Source organism: Bos grunniens, chromosome 24 (genome assembly GCF_055505025.1).
Source record: "Bos grunniens cultivar Pamir isolate PY7600 chromosome 24, Bosgru_T2T1.0, whole genome shotgun sequence".
Taxonomy (NCBI): Eukaryota; Metazoa; Chordata; class Mammalia; order Artiodactyla; family Bovidae; genus Bos; species Bos grunniens.
In genome coordinates this window covers 40,032,604-40,045,606 of record NC_141188.1, presented here as the reverse complement: position 1 = coordinate 40,045,606, position 13,003 = coordinate 40,032,604, and the positions used below count along the sequence as shown (strand labels likewise).

The 13,003-nt window shown below is 35.5% G+C and overlaps 1 long non-coding RNA gene across 1 annotated transcript in view; it reads left to right on the top strand.

Moving 5' to 3' along the window:
• The window catches only part of LOC147346107 (uncharacterized), a 321,158-nt gene extending 311,973 nt beyond the window's left edge, over positions 1-9,185 (top strand). Inside the window, exon 4 of the long non-coding RNA XR_015153454.1 lies at positions 9,171-9,185. This is a non-coding gene — a long non-coding RNA (uncharacterized LOC147346107). The remainder of the gene's footprint in view (positions 1-9,170) is intronic.
• The last annotated feature ends 3,818 nt before the right edge of the window (positions 9,186-13,003 follow it).

Sequence of the window (13,003 nt, the reverse complement as noted above, 5' to 3'; positions counted from 1 at the left end):
CTGTTTATCTCATATACAATAGCTGAAATGTTATTGACACATCATTTCCTACAGTCTTAATAGGAAAAATGTTAAAGTTTATCGATATAATTATTAAAATTACTATAAGGCATTATGTGAAGTTGCTTTGCTATCTTAGAGAACAGAAAGATAAAGACATTCAAAGAAAGATAAAAGTACAACTCAATTCATAAAGCATCTTCAGAGAATTTGTCTCCTTATATGTAATTAAGATGGTATGAATCTTTCTCATCCCTTTTTTTGGAGAAGGAAATGGCAACACACTCCAGTATTCTTGCCTGGAGAACCCCATGGACAGAGGAATCTGGCGGGCTACAGTCTATGGGGTCGCAAAGAGTTGGACACAACTGAGCAACTAACACACACACACACAACACACACACACACACACACATATATATACATACATACACACACATTACGGAACTTCCCGTGTGGCTCAGCTGGTAAAGAATTGCCTGCAATACAGGAGACCTGGGTTCGATCCCTGGGTTGGGAAGATCCCCTGGAGAAGAGAAAGGCTACCCACTCCAGTATTCTGGCCTGGAGAATCCCATGGACTGTATAGTGCACAGGGTCACAAGAGTCAGACATGACTGACCGGCTTTCACTTTGTCCCTTTTTAAAATCTACATCAAGAGTGAGAGTTATGTCATAACAGGACCTAGTAAGTGGTGGGTCAAGAAAAGATTCTTGCAAATGTGAGAAATAAAAATGTGTGTATATTTATGAACTTTGAAAAATTCCATCAGTTCACTCAAAATAGTGTTAATCATTTTGTAAAGTGATTGTATTAATTATTATTCTTAAACCTCTTTTGCATTCGCTTTCATTTCTTCAGAATGAAACTGTCCGCCTGTATAGAAAGCTCACAGCTTACAGCTGGATCACACTGAGGTGCAAGTATCTTTTTGAATTATAGTCTTGTCTGTGTGCCCAGGAGTGGGATTTTTGTTTCATATGGCGACTCTATCTTTAGATTTTTAGGAACCTCTATACTGTTTTCTATAGTGGCAGCACCAATTTACATTCCCACCAACAGCGTAGGAGGGTTCCCTTTGAGAGATTATATTTAAAGTGCTTAGCATACTATCTGACATAGTGTAAGATTTGTTATAAGAATAATATTTATTATTAACATAGTACATAGATAAAATCTTATAGGCTGTGAAATAGTGGTAATATCTGTTTTCTGAAAATTTTTTACAAATAATTTGAATTATTAATTTATAAGATAACAAAATAAAAGACTTAATCCCATTTTTCCCCAACTCTTTGAAAAATTTCACACACGCAGAAAACTTTCCAGAATATTACAATGACCACCATATATTCACAACAATTTGCCAGTTGTTCACGTTTTCCACATTAACTGTATCTCTCCTTCTTCATATTTAAATATACTTGCATAAATCTCCTACAAACAAGGGCATTCTGCCTCGTACCCTCAGTGTCAGGCTCACATTCAAGATGCCTGACATTGATCTGCTACTATTATGTAACATACAGTTGATGTTCAAATTTTCCCAATTGCCAAAATAAAGTTCTTTATAGCTGTTTCTTTTTTATTTTCACCTTCATTTTTATTCTGGTTTTAATAATGTTCTGTATAACTTCTATTTTATTTTGATCTTTATAACTGTTTTCTTTTTTCTTGGGGGGGTGGCACTAATCAGGGATCATTATTTGCATTTTATTGTCATGTTTCTTTTGTCTTTCTTATTCTAAAAATTCTCAGCATTTTTTTTTTTTCTCTTCTTTCATGATAGTTGATTTGAGGTCTGTAGATCAGTTGTTCCAGTACTCTTGCCTGGAAAATCCCATGGACGGAGGAGCCTGGTAGGCTGCAGTCCATGGGGTCGCAAAGAGTCAGACACGACTGTGTGACTTCACTTTCACTTTTCACTTTTATGCATTGGAGAAGGAAATGGCAACCCACTCCAGTGTTCTTGCCTGGAGAATCCCAGGGACAGGGGAGCCTGGTGGGCTGCCATCTATGGGGTTGCACAGAGTCGGACATGATTCAAGCGACTTAGCAGCAGCAGCAGCAGCAGATCAGTTGTATCACAGATCATCCCTTAAGTTGACTGTCTGATTGTTTCCTGGGCCCCAGATTCAGGCTCAAATTCTTGGCTGGATGGTCTGGGTACCACATAAGTGATGCTGATTCCTTCTCAGTGTCTCAGGCAGGAGGTATACAATGTCTCATTTCTTGTGAGGTTCAGTTTGATGTCTTGGAGCATCCATTAGATTTCATCACCTAGGTTCCCCTGTCTCCCTCCTAATTAATGAATAATCTATGAAGTGACACTGAGAATTTGTATGTCCTGTTATCTGTCAACTGGTCACATTGTGGGTTTTTTTTTTTTACTACCAAATTGTGATTTTAGCCTGAATAATTTATTACAATAATGGTTGCAAAGTGGTAACTTTTCTGAGTGTACCATTCCTTTTGCTTTCATGAGTTGCCATTCTTCCATAAAGAAAAGCCCTGTCCCTCATTTTAGAATCACTGTGGACCCACAGATTTTTAAAATTCTGATTAAATGAGTTAAAGTGCAATTAACATGTACAATACAAGCATGCCAAATTTTTTTTAGGTCTAGAATATTAGAAGTGTGCATGGTCCCTGCTATGGACCACCCTCAGTTTCAAAGCTACAGTCACAACAACGAGCAAGTGTATATTAGATTCTTCATAAGGATTTTTAAACTTGATATGATTTTTGAAGACAAATATATGCATTATTGTTGATAACCTATTGGAATATTTGCAGTGCTACCACTCTTCATGTCAATAGTGCTTGACTTAATTAGCATTTAACTATAAATCTCTACCAAATATAATATTGTTTAGGATGGAAAACTATTTCTCTTATTTATGACAATGTAAAACATGAAGGCAAGAGACTAGTACCAGAGCTCAGAGATTTCCATTTCTTTATCCTAAACATAAAAAATGACCAAAAATAGCTTAAACAAAAAGTTATTATATGCTTCAGAATTCTTCCATGGAATGGTTATTTGTTCTGGTCAGGAAAAAAAAATAGGTTTTTGACCCAAGGGTAGAGATCTGTATTGAGTTTCTCTTTGCAGAACTCATGTTTTGATTTACTGTCCTAGAAAAGCTCCCAGTTCTACTGATTTCCCCAGCCTCATATTTTAGCATGAAGGGTTATTATTAAGTTTACTGTGTAACAAATCACTCTTTCTTTGTAAGCAACCTGTTTTTTCCTATCCGATTACTTTTAAGATTTTCTGTTTGTTTTGCTTTTCTAAAATTTTAGTACAGTATATCAGTTATAAAATTATTTTACTTAACCTTGAATTTGAATATTGATTCTTTTCCTTCATCTAGTCTCCCCTGGAATTCTTTACACGGGATCATTCTATTTTATCCATGCATATGAATGATGAATAATGATGTTAAACACCGTTGATGTGCTTTTTGTCATTTATGTGTCTACCTTAGAAAAATGTCTGCTCAAATATTTTGCCCATTTTTAATTGGGTTGTTTGTATTTTTTGTTTGGATATAGAGTTCTTCATGTATTTTGAATAAGAAAGGGGTTAATTTTATCTTGAGGTCCATGTTTGCGTGTTCAGACCATTTGGAACTCTCAAGAGTCTTCTCCAGCACCATAATTCAAAAGAATTGTGAAGAGAAGACTCTGAGAGTTCCTTAAATGGCAAGGAGATCAAACCAGTCAATCCTAAAGGAAATCACCTCTGAATATTCATCGGAAGGACTGATGCTGAAGCTCCAATACTTTGGCCGCCTGATACGAAGAGTCAGTTCTTTGGAAAAGACTCTGATGCAGGAGGAGAAGGGGACAACAGAGGATGAGACAGTTGGATGGCATCACCAACTCAGTGGACATGAATTTGAGCAAACTCTGGGAGATAGTAAAGGACAGAGAAGTCTGGCGTGCTTCAGTCCATGGGGTATGACTTCAGTCAGGTATGACTTAGCGACTGAACAACAACAAAAGCTTCCCCTGGAAGAGCTGTTTTGGAAATTAGGAAAAAAAGATGGAGATACACTAAGCATTGTGCTCAGAATACAGTGGACATTCAACAAGGTCTACCATATTGGCTGGGAACAACAACAATTTGGAACTAGTAATAAAAAGTATTTATTCTTTCCAGCTATTAAGTAGCTAAGAAATTCATATGTGACCACATGCATTCTTTTTAACTCATAACCAGAAAGGATCAAAGCAGCTTGCATTCCTTAAAATACACAACAATATATATTTATTGTCTTCCCACAGTGCCATGTCTTTCCTCAGTGACTTGTGCTTTCTGTCCTAATACAGACTGAAAGGAACCAAATTTTCTGGGTATTTGGCAGAATATCACGTTTGTTCACTGTGTCAGTTGACCACAGAGTAATAGAGATGCCTGTAAATAAGACCCTAAAATGTACATAAAAATGATATTGATTCATTTTAAAACATTAAAAATAAAAGACAAACAAATGACTGTGGTTTTATTATCACAATTGTTTGATTTCAGAGAATAAGAGAGGGAGAGATATGCCAATCTTTAAAAGATTGGTTTGGATCTGTTTCTTAAGTAGGATGGCTAGTACTTGGGTGTTTATATTATCATTATTTAAATTGTGTGATTGTATATTAAACTCATTTTATATATGATGTATTGCTCAATAATGTTTTATGAGCTGGAAGAGTTCTAATAAATGAAGATAAAATTAAATAATTACAAACATGAATGATGAATCAAAAGCAATAAAAAGGATATTGACATCATTGGAAACAGAGATCTGAAGGATAGGTTTTAGATATTTAAGCAAAATGGGATAGAAAAGAACATAATGTTTAAAGAGTTAAGTGGAAAAAAAAGTGGTGTGATAGCCAAAATATAATCAATATCTGCTGTTATAAACACAATAGAATAAATGGAAAAATAAACACATTTTAAACACATAAAGGAAAACTTCCTTGATATAGAGAAAAAAAAGATTCAAAGATACAGAATAGTAAGCACCAGTAGATAAATTAGTTAAAATTACTGAACTTCAAGGATAAAGAAATAATAGTATTGGCCTCTGGACAAAATGTTATATTGGTCTCATAGTTCTGTACTGCCATATTCAGTGATGAGACAATAACTAAATGCAAAATATTCTAATGAAAGACATTTTTACACAGAAAGTTTCCATTTAAGAAACCAAGAGACACAAATTCTTAAACATTAAATAATTAAGGACTTATAGCCTCTGTGAATCTACTTCTTGAAAAATACTTGTTGAGAATAAATGCCAATCAACAAACAAGTTGACTGGCAAAGCTATGATTTAGAGTTGGGTTATTAGCATTTAATAATTTTCATATGAAACAAAGGCTAACAACTGTGAAACTATGATTAAAGATGAATATAAATGTTATAAATATGTATACTATAATAATGATTATAATATAACTTACTATGAGCCTGTACAGGATAGAAAAATGAGGAATAAGTTATCATGTTTCTTTCTTAATGGAATAATGTTCATATCTATGAGAACAGGTAAATGAAGATGACCAAAATTTAGCCAGGAGTGGCTAGTCTTATATTTTACCAGGTGGGAAATAGTTTAGTCACACATTCTGTATTTTGTAAACATTATTTCAGTCAAGTATTCTGTTTTTCAGCCTGAATAAATTTGTATTTACATAGCTACTGATTATTTGTTATCCAAACTTTTTACTGAAATATATATACCTTACAGAAAAGCCCAACTCATACAAGTTGATGAATTATAACAAAGTGAAAATATCAGTGAGACCATCACTAGGTCAAGAAATACAGCAATACCAGAATCCTAGAAGTCTCTTTTTGTCCCCTTCCAATCACATCCACCAACCTCCTTCCCAACTGTAGCAACTAAGCTGACTTCCAATATCACAAAATTCTGGAAATTTATGTAAAAATAAAAATACTACTTTATGCCTAGCTTCTTTGCCCAAGGATGTGCTGGTGTTGTCAGCCTTTTCCACTTACCTATTATGGCTCAAATTATCAATTCCCTGATGACACATACAGTTTCTCAATTCTTCATGTTCATTGGCTATTTGGATATCTTCTTTTGTGAATGACTATCCATGTCTTTTCCCATTTTTGATCATCTCTTTGTTATATAAAGAATTCTTTATATTTTCAAGATACAAGTATTTTGTGGATTTTACATATATTGACTATCTTCTCCCACTCATTGTCTTGCCTTGTTATTTTCATGATGTTCTCCTTTGATGACACCTAATTTTAGAAATTTGAAAAATGCTGGACTGGATGAAGCACAAGCTGGAATCAAGATTGCCAGGAGAAATATCAATAACCTCAGATATGCAGATGATACCACACTTAGGGCAGAAAGTGAAGAAGAACTAAAGAGCCTCTTGATGAAAGTGAAAGAGGAGAATGAAAAAGTTGGCTTAAAACTCAACATTCAGAAAACTAAGATCATGGCATCTGGTCTCATCACTTCATGGCAAATAGATGGGGAAACAGTGGAAACAGTGTCAGACTTTATTTTTTTTTTTGGGCTCCAGAATCACTGCAGATGGTGATTGCAGCCATGAAATTAAAAGACGCTTGCTCCTTGGAAGAAAAGTTATGACCAACCTAGACAGCATATTAAAAAGCAGAGACATTACTTTGCCAACAATGGTCCATCTAGTCAAAGCTATGGTTTTTCCTGTGGTCATGTATGGATGTGAGAGTTGGACTGTAAAGAAAGCTGAGCACTGCAATTGATGCTTCTGAACTGTGGTGTTGGAGAAGACTCTTGAGAGTCCCTTGGACTGCAAGGAGATCCAACCAGTCCATTCTGAAGGAAATCAGTCCTAAATATTCTTTGGAAGGACTGATGCTGAAGCTGAAGCTCCAATACTTTGGCTACCTCATGTGGAGTTGACTCATTGGAAAAGACCCTGATGCTGGGCAATATTGGAGGCAGGAGGAGAAGGGGATGACAGAGGATGAGACAGTTGGATGGCATCACCAACTCAATAGACATGAGTTTGAGTAAGTTCTGGGAGTTGGTGATGGACAGGGAAGCCTGGCGTGCTGCAGTCCATGGAGTTGCAAGGAGTCAGACACGACTGAGTGACTGAACTGAATTGAATTTTAGATCAGTGCATTTATCCACCTCTACTCTTACAATCAGTGATTTTGTGTCCTTTTGAAGAAAACTTTGACTATTCCATGATTGTAAAGATACTCTCCTATTTTTAAGAAGTTTTATTCTTTTGCCTTTCAGATACTCTAGTAACATCTAGTTTGAATGAAGGTTTGGGAAAGAGATATTGAAGTAGGAGTTTGAAGGTGTAACAACTGATTTTTTTCAAGAGCTTTATTGAGATATAAGCTGTATACAAAAAAAAAAACACCCACACATGTTTAAAGTGAGCAATGTAATGAATTTGAATATATCAGTATACTCATAATTCTATCAGCACAATCAAGGGAATAAATTCATCCATCTCCTCTACAAGCATGGGCTCTAGAGCACAGGCTCATTAGTTGTGGCGCACAGGCTTAGTTGCTTTGTGGCATGTGGAATCTTCCCAGCTCAGGGATTGAACCTTTGTCTCCTGCATTGCAGGCAGATTGTTTTTTATTTTTTTAGCAATGAGTCACCAGGGAAGCACCAGTACTATGTTTTATAATGGATCTCTAGAACTTATCCATCTTGCTTAAATGAAATTTTACACACATTGAACAATTCCCCATTTCCTCCTATCCGCATCCCCTGGAAGTCATTCTTTTCTCCGCTTATATGAATTGAACTATTTCTCTGCTTATATGAATTGAACTATTTCAAATACCTCGTGTAAGTGGAGTCATACTGTGTTTTTCCTTCTAAGACTGGTTTGTTTTACTTAGCATAACGTCTTCCTCGTTCACCCATGTTGTCACAAATGGTAGGATTTCCTTCCTTTTAAAGCTGTATAATCCATTTTGTGTATAGGACACATTTTTCTTACCTGTTCTTCTATCACTGGCCATTTGGTTCGTTTGTATCTCGGCTATTGTGAATACTGCTGCAGTGAACCTGAGTGTGTAGAGATCTCTTCAAGATACTATTTTAATTTCTTTGGATATATACCCAGAAGTGGGATTGCTTCATCACATGGTAATTCTATTTTACTCTTTTGAGGAACTTCCATACTGTTTTCCATAATAGTCGCATCATTTTATGTTTCCACCAATAATGTACAAGTGTTCTAATTTCTCCATGTTCTTGCCAACATTTGTTATCTTTTGCTTTTATTTGTCCACATATTTACTCTTCCCATTGCTCTTTCTTCCTCTTAACATCTCCATACTTTAATTGGGATAATTTTCCTTCTGCCTTAAAAAAAAAATTCCTCTATTATTCCCCTACAGTGGGTCTTCTGGTGACTCACAATTTCAGTTTTCCTTCTGTCAAAATTTCTTTATTTTTCCTTCATTTTAAATGGTGATTTTATGGGTTGAATTTTAGGTTGGTAAGTTTTTTCATTACTCTCAGCATTTGAAGATGCAATTCAATTGTTTTCTGCTCTCATTGTTTTGTAGTTGATAATTCATTTAGGTATTGGTCTTATTTTTGCTGCTCTGAAAGTAATATTTTTTAATCTCTTGTTGCTTTTAAGACTTTTCTTTGTCTTAGATTTTCAACAGGGTAACTATGTACCTAGCTGTAATTGTCATATTTTTATTATTCTTGAGATATATTTTAATTTTTAATATATAAATGGTTGCCTTTTATCAGTTGTGGAAAATGCTCATTAATTATTTGTTCAAAAACTGCATTTATTCCACTCTTTCTGTATTCTTATGTAAAATCCAATTGCATGTGTAATAGGACTCTTCACTGTGTTACATATGTCTCATAAATACTTTTAATATTTTCCTTTTTTTCCTCTATAAACTCTGTCTGGATATGTTTTTCTGGCCTGTTTTCCACTCTACTAGTTCTTTCTTCAACTGTGTCTAATATGCTACTGAACACAATGGTAGAATTTTTAAGTCCAGTTTTGCATTTTGAGTTCTAGAACTTCCATTTGCTTCTTTTTTATAGTCTCTTGTCATCTTATAAAATCTCCATCCTGTCTTCAAATTTCTAAGCATATTAATCGTACTTTTTATACTTAACAGTCAATCTCTGCTAACTATGGAGAAGGAAATGGCAACACACTCCAGTATTCTTGCCTGGAAAATCCCACGGACAGAGGAGTCCTGGTCACAAAGAGTTGGATACAACTGAGTGACTAACACCCACTCTGCTAACTATAAGGTCTATTTCCCCCCCTCTGCTGGTCATTTGGTTTTATTTCCTGATATATCTGGTAATATCTAAATGAATGCCACTCATTATATATAAATAATTGTAGAGATAATTTTAGGTTTTGTTTAATGTTACCTTTGGATATGGGAATGGCACCCCACTCCAGCATTTTTGCCTGGAGAATTCCATGGACAGAGGAGCCTGGCAGGCTACAGTCCATGGGATCGCAAAGGGTTGAACACGATTGAGCAACTAACACAGACAGACACAGTGTTACCTTCTTCCAGAATGGATTTGGTATTACAGGCATACCTTGGGTATATTATCAGTTCAATCTAGACCACCAAAATAAAGCAAATATTACAGTAAAATGAGTCACATGAATTTTTTTGTTTCTCAGTACATATGAAAATTGTTTACACTGAACTTTAATCTATTAAGTTTGCAATAGCATTATATGTTAAAAAAAAACTGATGTACATACCTTAATTTTTAAAAAAAAATTCTTGCTAAAAAATACTGACCATAATCTGAAGCTTCAGCAAGCCATGATCTTTTTGCAGTAGTAACATCAAAGATAACACACATCACCATAACAGAAATAATAATCATTAAAAGTTCAAAATATCGTGAAAATTAGCAAAGTGTGACATAGAGACACAAAATGAGTGAATACTGTTGGGAAAATCATGTTGATAGATTTGCTTGATGCAGAGTTGTCACAAACCTTCAATTTGTAAAAAAAAAAAAAAGCAATGTCTGTAAAACACAATAAAGGGAAACACGACTGAAGGAGGTGTGCCTTGACTTCTGGAAGGCAGTTGTGCAGGGGCAGAGATCGAGTTAACTTTAGGTATGCTTTAGGCTTTGTGGAAATTGGGCTTAGCTGTGGTTCACTCCTATTTCTGGAGTGTAGCCGACTTTCCAGTAATATAATGAAAAACTTCCTTCTCTTGAACTTTTCAATGTCAGACTATCACGATTTTGAAATCAGGACTAAGCATTTTTGTCTTTCCTTGGGAATTTGCAAATGGCTAGGTTAAAAGGTATATCAAATGTAGGTTCATTCCTTCTCTCTGGGACCTTTACACATTAAGCACTTACTGCTTTTTCTTAGCTTTTTCATGGTAACACTTATGTTTTTCATTTCCAGCAATTAAAGTTCATCTCAGTGGGAGAATTTTTCAGCAGGAAGCTAGTCTGCCTTTATTGGAAATGTAAACACTTCTAATTATATTTTAAAGACCGTGTTTTTTAATACAAGAAGATATGAGGAAACGTTTTTTCAGCAATTAGGAATTTTGAGAGGGTCCTCTTACTCTTTGTTAATTGCAAAACCAGTACATTTTTTTGTCCAAGTTGTTGAAAAAGGCACTTGGGCTGAAAGGGGGTAAAAGCAGTTGGTAGACTTCTTAATCTTATATTTGTTTTGTTTTGACTTTATCTTGCTATCATGTTCCATGAACTGTCTCAGACTTCAGTGTAGATTTATGCAAAGAAACATAAAATATTTGAGTTGAACTTAGGATTCATTCTTAACATTTTCTCTTATTAAATCATCTACTTCCACTTTTTCATTATATCCTATCATATTATTCTTTCCAGTGTTTTTAAAGTTCACTCTTTACAATCTTTATTTCCATTATCAACATCTTTATCATGTCAGGTATGAAACACACTTTATAACCCTGTATTTCCAAAGGAGGTAGTTTAAATTTTCTAGCTTTGTGTCTTCGAGAAGGAAATGGCAACGCACTCCAGTATTCTTGCCTGGAGAATCCCAGGGACAGAGGAGCCTGGTGGGCTGCCGTCTATGGGGTCACACAGAGTCAGACACGACTGAAGTGACTTAGCAGCAGCAGCAGCTTAGTGTCTATTGTAATGAAGGAAATCAGAATTGTTACTTTATAGATATTTTCAAGAATAACACTAACCCACTCAAGACCAGGGTGTTGGTAAAAGACCAGGGGAAATATCCCATGGAAACTATGAATCACAGATTACAGAGGCTAAACACAATTTCTACCTGCTGTTCCCTATAGGAAATTTCTATTTATTTTCAGGGAGTTTAATGTAATTGAGGAAACTCATTTCCTTATAGTCTATACTTGAATCATTTTCCAGCTAATCTCACTTTTTTGAAATTCATCCTTTTGTTCCCTACTAAGCATAATTGAGCATATTAATATTATATTAATGTCATATTGTATTTTAATATATTATCTGTTACTCTTCTTCTTCAAACTTTTAAGTGTATCCTTTTGACTTAAATGACAAGTCCAGTTTCCTTGGGCTTTTTAGGGTATGTCTCCTCCCTACACCTCCCATCTATCTAAATCTAAATCTTTCCACCTAGCATATGTATTAAGGCATTTGGCTATAATACAGGTATTCATCAAATCTGTGTGATTATGTGCATGTGATTACATTATATAGAGATTCAATACCCATCTTCTGAGGAGAGACTCTCTCTTGCTGGCTTGAGAAAGTAAGTGGCCGAGTTGGGGGATTTCATATAGTTAAGAACCGGGTAGATACTTCAAAAGGAGAAGCCCACATCCAGCACCTGGTGTGCTCAATGCTGTAACAACAGATGAATGAATTCTGCCAACAACTGGCATGAATTTGGAAGTAGATCTTTCCATAGTTAAGCTTCTAGAATGAATCCGCAGTGCTTGTTGACAGCTGGATTGCAGGATGGAAACTCTGAAGCTAAGAACACAGGTCAGCCATCCCGAGATTCGTATCCCACCCAAACTGTGAGCTAATGAACACATGGGGTTTTATGCAGCTAAATGTGTGATGATACTTTTGTCCAGAGATAGAATACCAGTTCTCTCCTCATGTTGCTTCTCACCTCCATATTTTGCACTTACAGTACCCTACCCATCTTTGTTCTGCCAACTCATTACTATTTGTCATTGAGGACACAATTCATCACTTCGATGAAGCCTGTGAATTCTTGTCTAAGTCTGCTTTTTGTGGAATACAGTCATTCATCTTGCTCCTTAACCTAATTAGTTTTCAACTTTGATTTTTGCACATTTCATGCTATATTAGGTGAGATTATTTTCCATAGGCTAAACTTGAGGACAGAGACCGTGTCACATGTATCTTTGTATCCACAGCATCTACTACCGTGCCGGTCGATAGGCCCCCAAACATTTTATGTTCCAGCCTTTTCAAACCTATGACTATCGCTCTGACTTTACTCTTGTTATTCCCTTTCCTAGAATGCTGTTTCCTCCCCTTCATGTAAATAGGAATCATTATTCAAGATCAACTGCAATCTTATCACCTCTTAACATCTTTGAATATGTATGCTTGACAGTCTAAAAATTCATAACAAAGACTACGTGTAGGTTTGATTGCAGAAGACAGGGAAGTTGCCTGCCTCACTGCTGAGAGCTACTTCCTATTCTCCATTCCATGCTAGACAGAAACTGCCTCTTACAATGAAACCCAAATAAATAAGTGAAAATGTTAGTCGCTCAGTCGTGTCTGACTCTTTGCACCCCATAGTCTGTGTACCAATTAAAAATGAACTGATTCCGTGTCCTTAGTGTACTTTGGTCTAAAACTTTCTATGTTTAATCATTCATATTTTTGAGAGGCATCAAAAATATGATTGTTTTAACTTAATAGGATTTTGGGTGGGAAAGCTTGCAACAAGTGAGAAATGGTTTATTTTAAAACAAACTAA